Source organism: Hyla sarda, unplaced genomic scaffold (genome assembly GCF_029499605.1).
Source record: "Hyla sarda isolate aHylSar1 unplaced genomic scaffold, aHylSar1.hap1 scaffold_270, whole genome shotgun sequence".
Classification (NCBI taxonomy): domain Eukaryota; kingdom Metazoa; phylum Chordata; class Amphibia; order Anura; family Hylidae; genus Hyla; species Hyla sarda.
The window spans coordinates 1-19,064 of record NW_026609396.1 but is presented as its reverse complement, the minus strand read 5'-3'; the positions used below and the strand labels follow the sequence as shown (position 1 = coordinate 19,064).

Genomic DNA, 19,064 nt, shown 5'->3' with positions numbered 1-19,064 from the left:
ATATATATATATATATATATATATATACGCGCACACACACACATATATATAAACGTATTCTCCGTTGAGATATTGCAGCCGCTGCTGTGTCCAGGCCCAGGAGCCTTAGCACTGTGCTGTGATGTCACTCAATACCACTGACATCACTAGGTGTAAACAACATCTCTCCTTTGCTGTGTATGTGACTATGGAGCTGTTTGGTGATGTCGTCTATTATGGCCTTCATAGAAGCAACAGGAGATTGTTGCATCCATCTAGAACCCTCAGAACTACAGTGCTATGATGTCACTCACTTCCACAGGCCTTGCAGAGTGTAAACAACAACAACCCAGCTTTGTTGTGTATGTAACCATAGGGATTTGTGATGTCACCTAGAACCTTCACAGCAGCGACAGCTTTATGAGGAGCATCAGCACTGCTCTGCCTGAGCAGAACCATCACCGCCATAGGTTGTCAAATAACCCGGGTTTAACCCACACAGGTAAGTCCAATGGGGTGCAGGCATGTCCTCTATGCTTACAGCTTCCCGTGGGTGTTGGTTTGATACCGTTTGGGGACAGCCAAGGAGGCATCTGCAGGCAAGAAAGGTAGGTGTGTGCTTGTGTGTGTGTTTCCTATGCAGATCCTAAGCCCAGTGTCACATGCAAGTAGGAGGAGTAAGAAGGGTTCCTGGCAAATCCGGGTTATGGATTGCATTTAAAAAGGCCCCGTGGGAGTGCAATGGGCCCCTGTCTTGCTGCTTAGCAATAATGGTATGGGTTTAGGTTCTGCTGTGTGTACTGGTGGTTGACTGCCCCCCAGCCCAGAGTGTGCATGGAAAATTGTCTGGCAGCCTCCCTGACAGCAAGCAGTGATAGTGCCCATGAAGGGCACCTTGTTGGGCCCGCCCCTTTCACGGTTATCGCTTCTCGGCCTTTTGGCTAAGATCAAGTGTAGTATCTGTTCTTATCAGTTTAATATCTGATACGTCCCCTATCTGGGGACCATATATTAAATGGATTTTTGAGAACGGGGGACGATTTCGAAGCTTGCTTCCGTCGCCCTATGCATTGACCCGATATGGCAGTATCTTCGGGTACAGTGCACCACCCCCTTACAGGGTTAAAAAGAAAGATTCCTACTTTCATTGCTACCTGCTTGCTGGCTAGCCAGCTAGCCAGCCCTGTGGGCCTTGCTGCTGCTGCAGCCAAAAAACAAAAGGTGGTGCTGCTGCTGCTTCTGCTGCTTCTGCTTCTGCTTGTGTCTGGCCGCTGTTGGAGCGTCCAGGCACAGGACTTCTGCTGCTGCTGACTAAATGGCCTCCTTAATTGGATCACTTGAGTAGCCAGCACACCTGTGCAGGTAGGGCATGACATGATAGGCAGCTGCCTTGATAGCGGGTGGGTGCTGAATGTTCCTAATTGACAAAATAAGATTAATGCTTATGAAGAAATATAAAATCTCATCCCTTCCCCAATATCGCGCCACACCCCTACCCCTTAATTCCCTGGTTGAACTTGATGGACATATGTCTTTTTTCGACCGTACTAACTATGTAACTATGTAACATAACATGGGGGGGGGGGGGGTCTCCTGGCTGTTCACACAGGTGTGTCATTGCTGTACATTGACCATGCATTGCTTCTGTGGTATTGCAAAGGCAAAGACAAATGCTTCCAGCCATCCATTGCACTAATGGATTGGTCATCAGCTGGCTGTCTATGTCCCGCATCAATATAGACCAAAGTACAGAGGGTTAGGCTATGCTATTGTGCACCTACCTGATGCATCAGAAGGTGCGAGGCCCTTGCTAAATTCTGTGCACAGACTTTGAGATCTATACTTTAGACTGTATCTAAACCTGCTCCAACATGGACTGACATTCTGGCCTACTTTCAGCCGATGCGACTTGTCTGTCGCTGAACAGTCGCTTTTTATGTATTCAGCACCTATGTATAATGTTGTAAAAATGCTCTAGAAGCTAAAGTCGCAGAAATGTCACACATATTTGGCCTGCAACTTTCTGTGCGACAAATTCAGACAGGAAAAATCAGTATAAATCCTTAGAAAATTATCCCCCAGTGTCTCCATCTGCTGGCGGTATTGAATAAGCATTGCTGCACTGATGGGGTATGCATTAGACGAAAAAAAAGAAGAAAAAGAAGAATAATACGCCCAGAAAAGAGGCGAAAAGGAGAAAAACGTAAAAAAAACGTGAAAAAAAAGTAAGAGGAAGAGAAGGGAAAAAAAGGTGGAAATGGGTTTAAAAGTGATTTCGGCGGAGAAATATATATATATATATATATATATATATATATATATATATATACGCGCACACACACACATATATATAAACGTATTCTCCGTTGAGATATTGCAGCCGCTGCTGTGTCCAGGCCCAGGAGCCTTAGCACTGTGCTGTGATGTCACTCAATACCACTGACATCACTAGGTGTAAACAACATCTCTCCTTTGCTGTGTATGTGACTATGGAGCTGTTTGGTGATGTCGTCTATTATGGCCTTCATAGAAGCAACAGGAGATTGTTGCATCCATCTAGAACCCTCAGAACTACAGTGCTATGATGTCACTCACTTCCACAGGCCTTGCAGAGTGTAAACAACAACAACCCAGCTTTGTTGTGTATGTAACCATAGGGATTTGTGATGTCACCTAGAACCTTCACAGCAGCGACAGCTTTATGAGGAGCATCAGCACTGCTCTGCCTGAGCAGAACCATCACCGCCATAGGTTGTCAAATAACCCGGGTTTAACCCACACAGGTAAGTCCAATGGGGTGCAGGCATGTCCTCTATGCTTACAGCTTCCCGTGGGTGTTGGTTTGATACCGTTTGGGGACAGCCAAGGAGGCATCTGCAGGCAACAAAGGTAGGTGTGTGCTTGTGTGTGTGTTTCCTATGCAGATCCTAAGCCCAGTGTCACATGCAAGTAGGAGGAGTAAGAAGGGTTCCTGGCAAATCCGGGTTATGGATTGCATTTAAAAAGGCCCCGTGGGAGTGCAATGGGCCCCTGTCTTGCTGCTTAGCAATAATGGTATGGGTTTAGGTTCTGCTGTGTGTACTGGTGGTTGACTGCCCCCCAGCCCAGAGTGTGCATGGAAAATTGTCTGGCAGCCTCCCTGACAGCAAGCAGTGATAGTGCCCATGAAGGGCACCTTGTTGGGCCCGCCCCTTTCACGGTTATCGCTTCTCGGCCTTTTGGCTAAGATCAAGTGTAGTATCTGTTCTTATCAGTTTAATATCTGATACGTCCCCTATCTGGGGACCATATATTAAATGGATTTTTGAGAACGGGGGACGATTTCGAAGCTTGCTTCCGTCGCCCTATGCATTGACCCGATATGGCAGTATCTTCGGGTACAGTGCACCACCCCCTTACAGGGTTAAAAAGAAAGATTCCTACTTTCATTGCTACCTGCTTGCTGGCTAGCCAGCTAGCCAGCCCTGTGGGCCTTGCTGCTGCTGCAGCCAAAAAACAAAAGGTGGTGCTGCTGCTGCTTCTGCTGCTTCTGCTTCTGCTTGTGTCTGGCCGCTGTTGGAGCGTCCAGGCACAGGACTTCTGCTGCTGCTGACTAAATGGCCTCCTTAATTGGATCACTTGAGTAGCCAGCACACCTGTGCAGGTAGGGCATGACATGATAGGCAGCTGCCTTGATAGCGGGTGGGTGCTGAATGTTCCTAATTGACAAAATAAGATTAATGCTTATGAAGAAATATAAAATCTCATCCCTTCCCCAATATCGCGCCACACCCCTACCCCTTAATTCCCTGGTTGAACTTGATGGACATATGTCTTTTTTCGACCGTACTAACTATGTAACTATGTAACATAACATGGGGGGGGGGGGGGTCTCCTGGCTGTTCACACAGGTGTGTCATTGCTGTACATTGACCATGCATTGCTTCTGTGGTATTGCAAAGGCAAAGACAAATGCTTCCAGCCATCCATTGCACTAATGGATTGGTCATCAGCTGGCTGTCTATGTCCCGCATCAATATAGACCAAAGTACAGAGGGTTAGGCTATGCTATTGTGCACCTACCTGATGCATCAGAAGGTGCGAGGCCCTTGCTAAATTCTGTGCACAGACTTTGAGATCTATACTTTAGACTGTATCTAAACCTGCTCCAACATGGACTGACATTCTGGCCTACTTTCAGCCGATGCGACTTGTCTGTCGCTGAACAGTCGCTTTTTATGTATTCAGCACCTATGTATAATGTTGTAAAAATGCTCTAGAAGCTAAAGTCGCAGAAATGTCACACATATTTGGCCTGCAACTTTCTGTGCGACAAATTCAGACAGGAAAAATCAGTATAAATCCTTAGAAAATTATCCCCCAGTGTCTCCATCTGCTGGCGGTATTGAATAAGCATTGCTGCACTGATGGGGTATGCATTAGACGAAAAAAAAGAAGAAAAAGAAGAATAATACGCCCAGAAAAGAGGCGAAAAGGAGAAAAACGTAAAAAAAACGTGAAAAAAAAGTAAGAGGAAGAGAAGGGAAAAAAAGGTGGAAATGGGTTTAAAAGTGATTTCGGCGGAGAAATATATATATATATATATATATATATATATATATATATATATATATACGCGCACACACACACATATATATAAACGTATTCTCCGTTGAGATATTGCAGCCGCTGCTGTGTCCAGGCCCAGGAGCCTTAGCACTGTGCTGTGATGTCACTCAATACCACTGACATCACTAGGTGTAAACAACATCTCTCCTTTGCTGTGTATGTGACTATGGAGCTGTTTGGTGATGTCGTCTATTATGGCCTTCATAGAAGCAACAGGAGATTGTTGCATCCATCTAGAACCCTCAGAACTACAGTGCTATGATGTCACTCACTTCCACAGGCCTTGCAGAGTGTAAACAACAACAACCCAGCTTTGTTGTGTATGTAACCATAGGGATTTGTGATGTCACCTAGAACCTTCACAGCAGCGACAGCTTTATGAGGAGCATCAGCACTGCTCTGCCTGAGCAGAACCATCACCGCCATAGGTTGTCAAATAACCCGGGTTTAACCCACACAGGTAAGTCCAATGGGGTGCAGGCATGTCCTCTATGCTTACAGCTTCCCGTGGGTGTTGGTTTGATACCGTTTGGGGACAGCCAAGGAGGCATCTGCAGGCAACAAAGGTAGGTGTGTGCTTGTGTGTGTGTTTCCTATGCAGATCCTAAGCCCAGTGTCACATGCAAGTAGGAGGAGTAAGAAGGGTTCCTGGCAAATCCGGGTTATGGATTGCATTTAAAAAGGCCCCGTGGGAGTGCAATGGGCCCCTGTCTTGCTGCTTAGCAATAATGGTATGGGTTTAGGTTCTGCTGTGTGTACTGGTGGTTGACTGCCCCCCAGCCCAGAGTGTGCATGGAAAATTGTCTGGCAGCCTCCCTGACAGCAAGCAGTGATAGTGCCCATGAAGGGCACCTTGTTGGGCCCGCCCCTTTCACGGTTATCGCTTCTCGGCCTTTTGGCTAAGATCAAGTGTAGTATCTGTTCTTATCAGTTTAATATCTGATACGTCCCCTATCTGGGGACCATATATTAAATGGATTTTTGAGAACGGGGGCCGATTTCGAAGCTTGCTTCCGTCGCCCTATGCATTGACCCGATATGGCAGTATCTTCGGGTACAGTGCACCACCCCCTTACAGGGTTAAAAAGAAAGATTCCTACTTTCATTGCTACCTGCTTGCTGGCTAGCCAGCTAGCCAGCCCTGTGGGCCTTGCTGCTGCTGCAGCCAAAAAACAAAAGGTGGTGCTGCTGCTGCTTCTGCTGCTTCTGCTTCTGCTTGTGTCTGGCCGCTGTTGGAGCGTCCAGGCACAGGACTTCTGCTGCTGCTGACTAAATGGCCTCCTTAATTGGATCATTTGAGTAGCCAGCACACCTGTGCAGGTAGGGCATGACATGATAGGCAGCTGCCTTGATAGCGGGTGGGTGCTGAATGTTCCTAATTGACAAAATAAGATTAATGCTTATGAAGAAATATAAAATCTCATCCCTTCCCCAATATCGCGCCACACCCCTACCCCTTAATTCCCTGGTTGAACTTGATGGACATATGTCTTTTTTCGACCGTACTAACTATGTAACTATGTAACATAACATGGGGGGGGGGGGGTCTCCTGGCTGTTCACACAGGTGTGTCATTGCTGTACATTGACCATGCATTGCTTCTGTGGTATTGCAAAGGCAAAGACAAATGCTTCCAGCCATCCATTGCACTAATGGATTGGTCATCAGCTGGCTGTCTATGTCCCGCATCAATATAGACCAAAGTACAGAGGGTTAGGCTATGCTATTGTGCACCTACCTGATGCATCAGAAGGTGCGAGGCCCTTGCTAAATTCTGTGCACAGACTTTGAGATCTATACTTTAGACTGTATCTAAACCTGCTCCAACATGGACTGACATTCTGGCCTACTTTCAGCCGATGCGACTTGTCTGTCGCTGAACAGTCGCTTTTTATGTATTCAGCACCTATGTATAATGTTGTAAAAATGCTCTAGAAGCTAAAGTCGCAGAAATGTCACACATATTTGGCCTGCAACTTTCTGTGCGACAAATTCAGACAGGAAAAATCAGTATAAATCCTTAGAAAATTATCCCCCAGTGTCTCCATCTGCTGGCGGTATTGAATAAGCATTGCTGCACTGATGGGGTATGCATTAGACGAAAAAAAAGAAGAAAAAGAAGAATAATACGCCCAGAAAAGAGGCGAAAAGGAGAAAAACGTAAAAAAACGTGAAAAAAAAGTAAGAGGAAGAGAAGGGAAAAAAAGGTGGAAATGGGTTTAAAAGTGATTTCGGCGGAGAAATATATATATATATATATATATATATATATATATATATATACGCGCACACACACACATATATATAAACGTATTCTCCGTTGAGATATTGCAGCCGCTGCTGTGTCCAGGCCCAGGAGCCTTAGCACTGTGCTGTGATGTCACTCAATACCACTGACATCACTAGGTGTAAACAACATCTCTCCTTTGCTGTGTATGTGACTATGGAGCTGTTTGGTGATGTCGTCTATTATGGCCTTCATAGAAGCAACAGGAGATTGTTGCATCCATCTAGAACCCTCAGAACTACAGTGCTATGATGTCACTCACTTCCACAGGCCTTGCAGAGTGTAAACAACAACAACCCAGCTTTGTTGTGTATGTAACCATAGGGATTTGTGATGTCACCTAGAACCTTCACAGCAGCGACAGCTTTATGAGGAGCATCAGCACTGCTCTGCCTGAGCAGAACCATCACCGCCATAGGTTGTCAAATAACCCGGGTTTAACCCACACAGGTAAGTCCAATGGGGTGCAGGCATGTCCTCTATGCTTACAGCTTCCCGTGGGTGTTGGTTTGATACCGTTTGGGGACAGCCAAGGAGGCATCTGCAGGCAACAAAGGTAGGTGTGTGCTTGTGTGTGTGTTTCCTATGCAGATCCTAAGCCCAGTGTCACATGCAAGTAGGAGGAGTAAGAAGGGTTCCTGGCAAATCCGGGTTATGGATTGCATTTAAAAAGGCCCCGTGGGAGTGCAATGGGCCCCTGTCTTGCTGCTTAGCAATAATGGTATGGGTTTAGGTTCTGCTGTGTGTACTGGTGGTTGACTGCCCCCCAGCCCAGAGTGTGCATGGAAAATTGTCTGGCAGCCTCCCTGACAGCAAGCAGTGATAGTGCCCATGAAGGGCACCTTGTTGGGCCCGCCCCTTTCACGGTTATCGCTTCTCGGCCTTTTGGCTAAGATCAAGTGTAGTATCTGTTCTTATCAGTTTTCATGCTGGTGGGGATGGGTGCTGCATGGAGGATGCAGGTGTACCAGGGCTTTCCGGGGCTGGTTCTGAGGAATCAGCTCGACGGCTGCCCCGATGTGACCTGTTCCCTCCGGGTCTCGCCATGAGGCTGAGAGGGTCTAGAGCCGAGGTACTTTTGTGCCTCGGGGAGTGGTGACCCCGAGGTGCCGAAACTCACTGGGAGGATAGACTCACTGAGTTGAAGCACGGGCACCATAATCTCTTCACCTTGTGGCACTCACCTCTTGATTCCCGGCCTTCTGGCTAGGATCAGAGAAATTTTTATAGATCCGGCCGGATGTCCGGGCAGTATATCTGCACACATTCACTTATTTATTTATTTTTCGTCACTGTGTCACTTTTTGCGTGTTGTGTGTTCACAGGATTTGTCAGGATGCGGTAGCCCTTCTGGGTGTCCCTCCTGGCGGTCTAGGGGAGGTGTGTGTGGCCATTAGGTTCCGCACCTCCCTGCAAACACCCCGGGTACTCCTGCTTGGCAGGGTACCTACCGTAATCGGCTCTGCGGGCAGATACCTTGGCTAACGCCAAGGGGGATGCCGGGAGCATTTGTGGTCCCCTAGTAGCTTCGGCGAAAAGGGACATCGAACCTGGAACCTCGCAGGTACCTTTTGGTCCGGAGGCGAAGGGTAAGGTTTGTTGGGGGGCCTCTCTCCTATCGGAGAAGGGCTTGCGATAGACCGCATCCTTTGTGCACGTTTTTTTAGTGTAACACGTTTGCACTTTTTCTTGCACTTTGGGTGAATCGAAAGCACGTTCCTCGGCTTTAGATAAAAAAAAAAAAAAAAAAAAAATCTGTTCTTATCAGTTTAATATCTGATACGTCCCCTATCTGGGGACCATATATTAAATGGATTTTTGAGAACGGGGGCCGATTTCGAAGCTTGCTTCCGTCGCCCTATGCATTGACCCGATATGGCAGTATCTTCGGGTACAGTGCACCACCCCCTTACAGGGTTAAAAAGAAAGATTCCTACTTTCATTGCTACCTGCTTGCTGGCTAGCCAGCTAGCCAGCCCTGTGGGCCTTGCTGCTGCTGCAGCCAAAAAACAAAAGGTGGTGCTGCTGCTGCTTCTGCTGCTTCTGCTTCTGCTTGTGTCTGGCCGCTGTTGGAGCGTCCAGGCACAGGACTTCTGCTGCTGCTGACTAAATGGCCTCCTTAATTGGATCATTTGAGTAGCCAGCACACCTGTGCAGGTAGGGCATGACATGATAGGCAGCTGCCTTGATAGCGGGTGGGTGCTGAATGTTCCTAATTGACAAAATAAGATTAATGCTTATGAAGAAATATAAAATCTCATCCCTTCCCCAATATCGCGCCACACCCCTACCCCTTAATTCCCTGGTTGAACTTGATGGACATATGTCTTTTTTCGACCGTACTATGTAACTATGTAACATAACATGGGGGGGGGGTCTCCTGGCTGTTCACACAGGTGTGTCATTGCTGTACATTGACCATGCATTGCTTCTGTGGTATTGCAAAGGCAAAGACAAATGCTTCCAGCCATCCATTGCACTAATGGATTGGTCATCAGCTGGCTGTCTATGTCCCGCATCAATATAGACCAAAGTACAGAGGGTTAGGCTATGCTATTGTGCACCTACCTGATGCATCAGAAGGTGCGAGGCCCTTGCTAAATTCTGTGCACAGACTTTGAGATCTATACTTTAGACTGTATCTAAACCTGCTCCAACATGGACTGACATTCTGGCCTACTTTCAGCCGATGCGACTTGTCTGTCGCTGAACAGTCGCTTTTTATGTATTCAGCACCTATGTATAATGTTGTAAAAATGCTCTAGAAGCTAAAGTCGCAGAAATGTCACACATATTTGGCCTGCAACTTTCTGTGCGACAAATTCAGACAGGAAAAATCAGTATAAATCCTTAGAAAATTATCCCCCAGTGTCTCCATCTGCTGGCGGTATTGAATAAGCATTGCTGCACTGATGGGGTATGCATTAGACGAAAAAAAAGAAGAAAAAGAAGAATAATACGCCCAGAAAAGAGGCGAAAAGGAGAAAAACGTAAAAAAACGTGAAAAAAAAGTAAGAGGAAGAGAAGGGAAAAAAAGGTGGAAATGGGTTTAAAAGTGATTTCGGCGGAGAAATATATATATATATATATATATATATATATATATATATATATATACGCGCACACACACACATATATATAAACGTATTCTCCGTTGAGATATTGCAGCCGCTGCTGTGTCCAGGCCCAGGAGCCTTAGCACTGTGCTGTGATGTCACTCAATACCACTGACATCACTAGGTGTAAACAACATCTCTCCTTTGCTGTGTATGTGACTATGGAGCTGTTTGGTGATGTCGTCTATTATGGCCTTCATAGAAGCAACAGGAGATTGTTGCATCCATCTAGAACCCTCAGAACTACAGTGCTATGATGTCACTCACTTCCACAGGCCTTGCAGAGTGTAAACAACAACAACCCAGCTTTGTTGTGTATGTAACCATAGGGATTTGTGATGTCACCTAGAACCTTCACAGCAGCGACAGCTTTATGAGGAGCATCAGCACTGCTCTGCCTGAGCAGAACCATCACCGCCATAGGTTGTCAAATAACCCGGGTTTAACCCACACAGGTAAGTCCAATGGGGTGCAGGCATGTCCTCTATGCTTACAGCTTCCCGTGGGTGTTGGTTTGATACCGTTTGGGGACAGCCAAGGAGGCATCTGCAGGCAACAAAGGTAGGTGTGTGCTTGTGTGTGTGTTTCCTATGCAGATCCTAAGCCCAGTGTCACATGCAAGTAGGAGGAGTAAGAAGGGTTCCTGGCAAATCCGGGTTATGGATTGCATTTAAAAAGGCCCCGTGGGAGTGCAATGGGCCCCTGTCTTGCTGCTTAGCAATAATGGTATGGGTTTAGGTTCTGCTGTGTGTACTGGTGGTTGACTGCCCCCCAGCCCAGAGTGTGCATGGAAAATTGTCTGGCAGCCTCCCTGACAGCAAGCAGTGATAGTGCCCATGAAGGGCACCTTGTTGGGCCCGCCCCTTTCACGGTTATCGCTTCTCGGCCTTTTGGCTAAGATCAAGTGTAGTATCTGTTCTTATCAGTTTAATATCTGATACGTCCCCTATCTGGGGACCATATATTAAATGGATTTTTGAGAACGGGGGCCGATTTCGAAGCTTGCTTCCGTCGCCCTATGCATTGACCCGATATGGCAGTATCTTCGGGTACAGTGCACCACCCCCTTACAGGGTTAAAAAGAAAGATTCCTACTTTCATTGCTACCTGCTTGCTGGCTAGCCAGCTAGCCAGCCCTGTGGGCCTTGCTGCTGCTGCAGCCAAAAAACAAAAGGTGGTGCTGCTGCTGCTTCTGCTGCTGCTGCTTCTGCTTGTGTCTGGCCGCTGTTGGAGCGTCCAGGCACAGGACTTCTGCTGCTGCTGACTAAATGGCCTCCTTAATTGGATCATTTGAGTAGCCAGCACACCTGTGCAGGTAGGGCATGACATGATAGGCAGCTGCCTTGATAGCGGGTGGGTGCTGAATGTTCCTAATTGACAAAATAAGATTAATGCTTATGAAGAAATATAAAATCTCATCCCTTCCCCAATATCGCGCCACACCCCTACCCCTTAATTCCCTGGTTGAACTTGATGGACATATGTCTTTTTTCGACCGTACTAACTATGTAACTATGTAACATAACATGGGGGGGGGGGGTCTCCTGGCTGTTCACACAGGTGTGTCATTGCTGTACATTGACCATGCATTGCTTCTGTGGTATTGCAAAGGCAAAGACAAATGCTTCCAGCCATCCATTGCACTAATGGATTGGTCATCAGCTGGCTGTCTATGTCCCGCATCAATATAGACCAAAGTACAGAGGGTTAGGCTATGCTATTGTGCACCTACCTGATGCATCAGAAGGTGCGAGGCCCTTGCTAAATTCTGTGCACAGACTTTGAGATCTATACTTTAGACTGTATCTAAACCTGCTCCAACATGGACTGACATTCTGGCCTACTTTCAGCCGATGCGACTTGTCTGTCGCTGAACAGTCGCTTTTTATGTATTCAGCACCTATGTATAATGTTGTAAAAATGCTCTAGAAGCTAAAGTCGCAGAAATGTCACACATATTTGGCCTGCAACTTTCTGTGCGACAAATTCAGACAGGAAAAATCAGTATAAATCCTTAGAAAATTATCCCCCAGTGTCTCCATCTGCTGGCGGTATTGAATAAGCATTGCTGCACTGATGGGGTATGCATTAGACGAAAAAAAAGAAGAAAAAGAAGAATAATACGCCCAGAAAAGAGGCGAAAAGGAGAAAAACGTAAAAAAACGTGAAAAAAAAGTAAGAGGAAGAGAAGGGAAAAAAAGGTGGAAATGGGTTTAAAAGTGATTTCGGCGGAGAAATATATATATATATATATATATATATATATATATATACGCGCACACACACACATATATATAAACGTATTCTCCGTTGAGATATTGCAGCCGCTGCTGTGTCCAGGCCCAGGAGCCTTAGCACTGTGCTGTGATGTCACTCAATACCACTGACATCACTAGGTGTAAACAACATCTCTCCTTTGCTGTGTATGTGACTATGGAGCTGTTTGGTGATGTCGTCTATTATGGCCTTCATAGAAGCAACAGGAGATTGTTGCATCCATCTAGAACCCTCAGAACTACAGTGCTATGATGTCACTCACTTCCACAGGCCTTGCAGAGTGTAAACAACAACAACCCAGCTTTGTTGTGTATGTAACCATAGGGATTTGTGATGTCACCTAGAACCTTCACAGCAGCGACAGCTTTATGAGGAGCATCAGCACTGCTCTGCCTGAGCAGAACCATCACCGCCATAGGTTGTCAAATAACCCGGGTTTAACCCACACAGGTAAGTCCAATGGGGTGCAGGCATGTCCTCTATGCTTACAGCTTCCCGTGGGTGTTGGTTTGATACCGTTTGGGGACAGCCAAGGAGGCATCTGCAGGCAACAAAGGTAGGTGTGTGCTTGTGTATGTGTTTCCTATGCAGATCCTAAGCCCAGTGTCACATGCAAGTAGGAGGAGTAAGAAGGGTTCCTGGCAAATCCGGGTTATGGATTGCATTTAAAAAGGCCCCGTGGGAGTGCAATGGGCCCCTGTCTTGCTGCTTAGCAATAATGGTATGGGTTTAGGTTCTGCTGTGTGTACTGGTGGTTGACTGCCCCCCAGCCCAGAGTGTGCATGGAAAATTGTCTGGCAGCCTCCCTGACAGCAAGCAGTGATAGTGCCCATGAAGGGCACCTTGTTGGGCCCGCCCCTTTCACGGTTATCGCTTCTCGGCCTTTTGGCTAAGATCAAGTGTAGTATCTGTTCTTATCAGTTTAATATCTGATACGTCCCCTATCTGGGGACCATATATTAAATGGATTTTTGAGAACGGGGGCCGATTTCGAAGCTTGCTTCCGTCGCCCTATGCATTGACCCGATATGGCAGTATCTTCGGGTACAGTGCACCACCCCCTTACAGGGTTAAAAAGAAAGATTCCTACTTTCATTGCTACCTGCTTGCTGGCTAGCCAGCTAGCCAGCCCTGTGGGCCTTGCTGCTGCTGCAGCCAAAAAACAAAAGGTGGTGCTGCTGCTGCTTCTGCTGCTTCTGCTTCTGCTTGTGTCTGGCCGCTGTTGGAGCGTCCAGGCACAGGACTTCTGCTGCTGCTGACTAAATGGCCTCCTTAATTGGATCATTTGAGTAGCCAGCACACCTGTGCAGGTAGGGCATGACATGATAGGCAGCTGCCTTGATAGCGGGTGGGTGCTGAATGTTCCTAATTGACAAAATAAGATTAATGCTTATGAAGAAATATAAAATCTCATCCCTTCCCCAATATCGCGCCACACCCCTACCCCTTAATTCCCTGGTTGAACTTGATGGACATATGTCTTTTTTCGACCGTACTAACTATGTAACTATGTAACATAACATGGGGGGGGGGGGGGGGGGGTCTCCTGGCTGTTCACACAGGTGTGTCATTGCTGTACATTGACCATGCATTGCTTCTGTGGTATTGCAAAGGCAAAGACAAATGCTTCCAGCCATCCATTGCACTAATGGATTGGTCATCAGCTGGCTGTCTATGTCCCGCATCAATATAGACCAAAGTACAGAGGGTTAGGCTATGCTATTGTGCACCTACCTGATGCATCAGAAGGTGCGAGGCCCTTGCTAAATTCTGTGCACAGACTTTGAGATCTATACTTTAGACTGTATCTAAACCTGCTCCAACATGGACTGACATTCTGGCCTACTTTCAGCCGATGCGACTTGTCTGTCGCTGAACAGTCGCTTTTTATGTATTCAGCACCTATGTATAATGTTGTAAAAATGCTCTAGAAGCTAAAGTCGCAGAAATGTCACACATATTTGGCCTGCAACTTTCTGTGCGACAAATTCAGACAGGAAAAATCAGTATAAATCCTTAGAAAATTATCCCCCAGTGTCTCCATCTGCTGGCGGTATTGAATAAGCATTGCTGCACTGATGGGGTATGCATTAGACGAAAAAAAAGAAGAAAAAGAAGAATAATGCGCCCAGAAAAGAGGCGAAAAGGAGAAAAACGTAAAAAAACGTGAAAAAAAAGTAAGAGGAAGAGAAGGGAAAAAAAGGTGGAAATGGGTTTAAAAGTGATTTCGGCGGAGAGATATATATATATATATATATATATATATATATATATATATATATATATACGCGCACACACACACATATATATAAACGTATTCTCCGTTGAGATATTGCAGCCGCTGCTGTGTCCAGGCCCAGGAGCCTTAGCACTGTGCTGTGATGTCACTCAATACCACTGACATCACTAGGTGTAAACAACATCTCTCCTTTGCTGTGTATGTGACTATGGAGCTGTTTGGTGATGTCGTCTATTATGGCCTTCATAGAAGCAACAGGAGATTGTTGCATCCATCTAGAACCCTCAGAACTACAGTGCTATGATGTCACTCACTTCCACAGGCCTTGCAGAGTGTAAACAACAACAACCCAGCTTTGTTGTGTATGTAACCATAGGGATTTGTGATGTCACCTAGAACCTTCACAGCAGCGACAGCTTTATGAGGAGCATCAGCACTGCTCTGCCTGAGCAGAACCATCACCGCCATAGGTTGTCAAATAACCCGGGTTTAACCCACACAGGTAAGTCCAATGGGGTGCAGGCATGTCCTCTATGCTTACAGCTTCCCGTGGGTGTTGGTTTGATACCGTTTGGGGACAGCCAAGGAGGCATCTGCAGGCAACAAAGGTAGGTGTGTGCTTGTGTGTGTGTTTCCTATGCAGATCCTAAGCCCAGTGTCACATGCAAGTAGGAGGAGTAAGAAGGGTTCCTGGCAAATCCGGGTTATGGATTGCATTTAAAAAGGCCCCGTGGGAGTGCAATGGGCCCCTGTCTTGCTGCTTAGCAATAATGGTATGGGTTTAGGTTCTGCTGTGTGTACTGGTGGTTGACTGCCCCCCAGCCCAGAGTGTGCATGGAAAATTGTCTGGCAGCCTCCCTGACAGCAAGCAGTGATAGTGCCCATGAAGGGGACCTTGTTGGGCCCGCCCCTTTCACGGTTATCGCTTCTCGACCTTTTGGCTAAGATCAAGTGTAGTATCTGTTCTTATCAGTTTTTCATGCCGGTGGACAGTAACGCCGGTATGGGGCTGGTGGGGATGGGTGCTGCATGGAGGATGCAGGTGTACCAGGGCTTTCCGGGGCTGGTTCTGAGGAATCAGCTCGACGGCTGCCCCGATGTGACCTGTTCCCTCCGGGTCTCGCCATGAGGCTGAGAGGGTCTAGAGCCGAGGTACTTTGTGCCTCGGGGAGTGGTGACCCCGAGGTGCCGAAACTCACTGGGAGAATAGGCTCACTGAGTTGAAGCACGGGCACCATAATCTCTTCACCTTGTGGCACTCACCTCTTGATTCCCGGCCTTCTGGCTAGGATCAGAGAAATTTTTATAGATCCGGCCGGATGTCCGGGCAGTATATCTGCACACATTCACTTATTTATTTCTTTTTTGTCTCACTGTGTCACTTTTTGCGTGTTGTGTGTTCACAGGATTTGTCAGGATGCGGTAGCCCTTCTGGGTGTCCCTCCTGGCGGTCTAGGGGAGGTGTGTGTGGCCATTAGGTTCCGCACCTCCCTGCAAACACCCCGGGTACTCCTGCTTTGGCAGGGTACCTACCGTAATCGGCTCTGCGGGCAGATACCTTGGCCAACGCCAAGGGGGATGCCGGGAGCATTTGTGGTCCCCTAGTAGCTTCGGCGAAAAGGGACATCGAACCTGGAACCTCGCAGGTACCTTTTGGTCCGGAGGTGAAGGGTAAGGTTTGTTGGGGGGCCTCTCTCCTATTGGAGAAGGGCTTGCGATAGACCGCATCCTTTGTGCACGTTTTTTTTAGTGTAACACGTTTGCACTTTTTCTTGCACTTTGGGTGAATCGAAAGCACGTTCCTCGGCTTTAGATAAAAAAAAAATCTGTTCTTATCAGTTTAATATCTGATACGTCCCCTATCTGGGGACCATATATTAAATGGATTTTTGAGAACGGGGGCCGATTTCGAAGCTTGCTTCCGTCGCCCTATGCATTGACCCGATATGGCAGTATCTTCGGGTACAGTGCACCACCCCCTTACAGGGTTAAAAAGAAAGATTCCTACTTTCATTGCTACCTGCTTGCTGGCTAGCCAGCTAGCCAGCCCTGTGGGCCTTGCTGCTGCTGCAGCCAAAAAACAAAAGGTGGTGCTGCTGCTGCTTCTGCTGCTTCTGCTTCTGCTTGTGTCTGGCCGCTGTTGGAGCGTCCAGGCACAGGACTTCTGCTGCTGCTGACTAAATGGCCTCCTTAATTGGATCATTTGAGTAGCCAGCACACCTGTGCAGGTAGGGCATGACATGATAGGCAGCTGCCTTGATAGCGGGTGGGTGCTGAATGTTCCTAATTGACAAAATAAGATTAATGCTTATGAAGAAATATAAAATCTCATCCCTTCCCCAATATCGCGCCACACCCCTACCCCTTAATTCCCTGGTTGAACTTGATGGACATATGTCTTTTTTCGACCGTACTAACTATGTAACTATGTAACATAACATGGGGGGGGTCTCCTGGCTGTTCACACAGGTGTGTCATTGCTGTACATTGACCATGCATTGCTTCTGTGGTATTGCAAAGGCAAAGACAAATGCTTCCAGCCATCCATTGCACTAATGGATTGGTCATCAGCTGGCTGTCTATGTCCCGCATCAATATAGACCAAAGTACAGAGGGTTAGGCTATGCTATTGTGCACCTACCTGATGCATCAGAAGGTGCGAGGCCCTTGCTAAATTCTGTGCACAGACTTTGAGATCTATACTTTAGACTGTATCTAAACCTGCTCCAACATGGACTGACATTCTGGCCTACTTTCAGCCGATGCGACTTGTCTGTCGCTGAACAGTCGCTTTTTATGTATTCAGCACCTATGTATAATGTTGTAAAAATGCTCTAGAAGCTAAAGTCGCAGAAATGTCACACATATTTGGCCTGCAACTTTCTGTGCGACAAATTCAGACAGGAAAAATCAGTATAAATCCTTAGAAAATTATCCCCCAGTGTCTCCATCTGCTGGCGGTATTGAATAAGCATTGCTGCACTGATGGGGTATGCATTAGACGAAAAAAAAGAAGAAAAAGAAGAATAATACGCCCAGAAAAGAGGCGAAAAGGAGAAAAACGTAAAAAAACGTGAAAAAAAAGTAAGAGGAAGAGAAGGGAAAAAAAGGTGGAAATGGGTTTAAAAGTGATTTCGGCGGAGAAATATATATATATATATATATATATATATATATATATATATATATACGCGCACACACACACATATATATAAACGTATTCTCCGTTGAGATATTGCAGCCGCTGCTGTGTCCAGGCCCAGGAGCCTTAGCACTGTGCTGTGATGTCACTCAATACCACTGACATCACTAGGTGTAAACAACATCTCTCCTTTGCTGTGTATGTGACTATGGAGCTGTTTGGTGATGTCGTCTATTATGGCCTTCATAGAAGCAACAGGAGATTGTTGCATCCATCTAGAACCCTCAGAACTACAGTGCTATGATGTCACTCACTTCCACAGGCCTTGCAGAGTGTAAACAACAACAACCCAGCTTTGTTGTGTATGTAACCATAGGGATTTGTGATGTCACCTAGAACCTTCACAGCAGCGACAGCTTTATGAGGAGCATCAGCACTGCTCTGCCTGAGCAGAACCATCACCGCCATAGGTTGTCAAATAACCCGGGTTTAACCCACACAGGTAAGTCCAATGGGGTGCAGGCATGTCCTCTATGCTTACAGCTTCCCGTGGGTGTTGGTTTGATACCGTTTGGGGACAGCCAAGGAGGCATCTGCAGGCAACAAAGGTAGGTGTGTGCTTGTGTGTGTGTTTCCTATGCAGATCCTAAGCCCAGTGTCACATGCAAGTAGGAGGAGTAAGAAGGGTTCCTGGCAAATCCGGGTTATGGATTGCATTTAAAAAGGCCCCGTGGGAGTGCAATGGGCCCCTGTCTTGCTGCTTAGCAATAATGGTATGGGTTTAGGTTCTGCTGTGTGTACTGGTGGTTGACTGCCCCCCAGCCCAGAGTGTGCATGGAAAATTGTCTGGCAGCCTCCCTGACAGCAAGCAGTGATAGTGCCCATGAAGGGCACCTTGTTGGGCCCGCCCCTTTCACGGTTATCGCTTCTCGGCCTTTTGGCTAAGATCAAGTGTAGTATCTGTTCTTATCAGTTTAATATCTGATACGTCCCCTATCTGGGGACCATATATTAAATGGATTTTTGAGAACGGGGGCCGATTTCGAAGCTTGCTTCCGTCGCCCTATGCATTGACCCGATATGGCAGTATCTTCGGGTACAGTGCACCACCCCCTTACAGGGTTAAAAAGAAAGATTCCTACTTTCATTGCTACCTGCTTGCTGGCTAGCCAGCTAGCCAGCCCTGTGGGCCTTGCTGCTGCTGCAGCCAAAAAACAAAAGGTGGTGCTGCTGCTGCTTCTGCTGCTTCTGCTTCTGCTTGTGTCTGGCCGCTGTTGGAGCGTCCAGGCACAGGACTTCTGCTGCTGCTGACTAAATGGCCTCCTTAATTGGATCATTTGAGTAGCCAGCACACCTGTGCAGGTAGGGCATGACATGATAGGCAGCTGCCTTGATAGCGGGTGGGTGCTGAATGTT

At 46.9% G+C, this 19,064-nt stretch overlaps 9 non-coding genes and 1 pseudogene across 9 annotated transcripts; all 10 read left to right on the top strand.

Moving 5' to 3' along the window:
- Positions 1-900: 900 nt before the first annotated feature.
- Positions 901-1,091, top strand: LOC130325071 (U2 spliceosomal RNA). The gene has a single exon (XR_008869952.1). It is a non-coding gene; the product is annotated as a U2 spliceosomal RNA (small nuclear RNA).
- Positions 1,092-3,181: 2,090 nt separating this feature from the next.
- LOC130325070 (U2 spliceosomal RNA) lies at positions 3,182-3,372 on the top strand. The gene has a single exon (XR_008869951.1). It is a non-coding gene; the product is annotated as a U2 spliceosomal RNA (small nuclear RNA).
- A 2,094-nt stretch (positions 3,373-5,466) lies between these two features.
- Positions 5,467-5,657, top strand: LOC130325027 (U2 spliceosomal RNA). Its single transcript, XR_008869912.1, has one exon. It is a non-coding gene; the product is annotated as a U2 spliceosomal RNA (small nuclear RNA).
- A 2,086-nt stretch (positions 5,658-7,743) lies between these two features.
- Positions 7,744-7,903, top strand: LOC130325108 (U2 spliceosomal RNA; annotated as a pseudogene).
- A 690-nt stretch (positions 7,904-8,593) lies between these two features.
- Positions 8,594-8,781, top strand: LOC130325104 (U2 spliceosomal RNA). The gene has a single exon (XR_008869981.1). It is a non-coding gene; the product is annotated as a U2 spliceosomal RNA (small nuclear RNA).
- Positions 8,782-10,864: 2,083 nt separating this feature from the next.
- LOC130325015 (U2 spliceosomal RNA) lies at positions 10,865-11,055 on the top strand. The gene has a single exon (XR_008869901.1). It is a non-coding gene; the product is annotated as a U2 spliceosomal RNA (small nuclear RNA).
- Positions 11,056-13,136: 2,081 nt separating this feature from the next.
- Positions 13,137-13,327, top strand: LOC130325156 (U2 spliceosomal RNA). Its single transcript, XR_008870020.1, has one exon. It is a non-coding gene; the product is annotated as a U2 spliceosomal RNA (small nuclear RNA).
- Positions 13,328-15,427: 2,100 nt separating this feature from the next.
- On the top strand, positions 15,428-15,615 carry LOC130325115 (U2 spliceosomal RNA). The gene has a single exon (XR_008869985.1). It is a non-coding gene; the product is annotated as a U2 spliceosomal RNA (small nuclear RNA).
- Positions 15,616-16,301: 686 nt separating this feature from the next.
- Positions 16,302-16,484, top strand: LOC130325097 (U2 spliceosomal RNA). The gene has a single exon (XR_008869975.1). It is a non-coding gene; the product is annotated as a U2 spliceosomal RNA (small nuclear RNA).
- A 2,085-nt stretch (positions 16,485-18,569) lies between these two features.
- LOC130325144 (U2 spliceosomal RNA) lies at positions 18,570-18,760 on the top strand. Its single transcript, XR_008870009.1, has one exon. It is a non-coding gene; the product is annotated as a U2 spliceosomal RNA (small nuclear RNA).
- Positions 18,761-19,064: the final 304 nt, after the last annotated feature.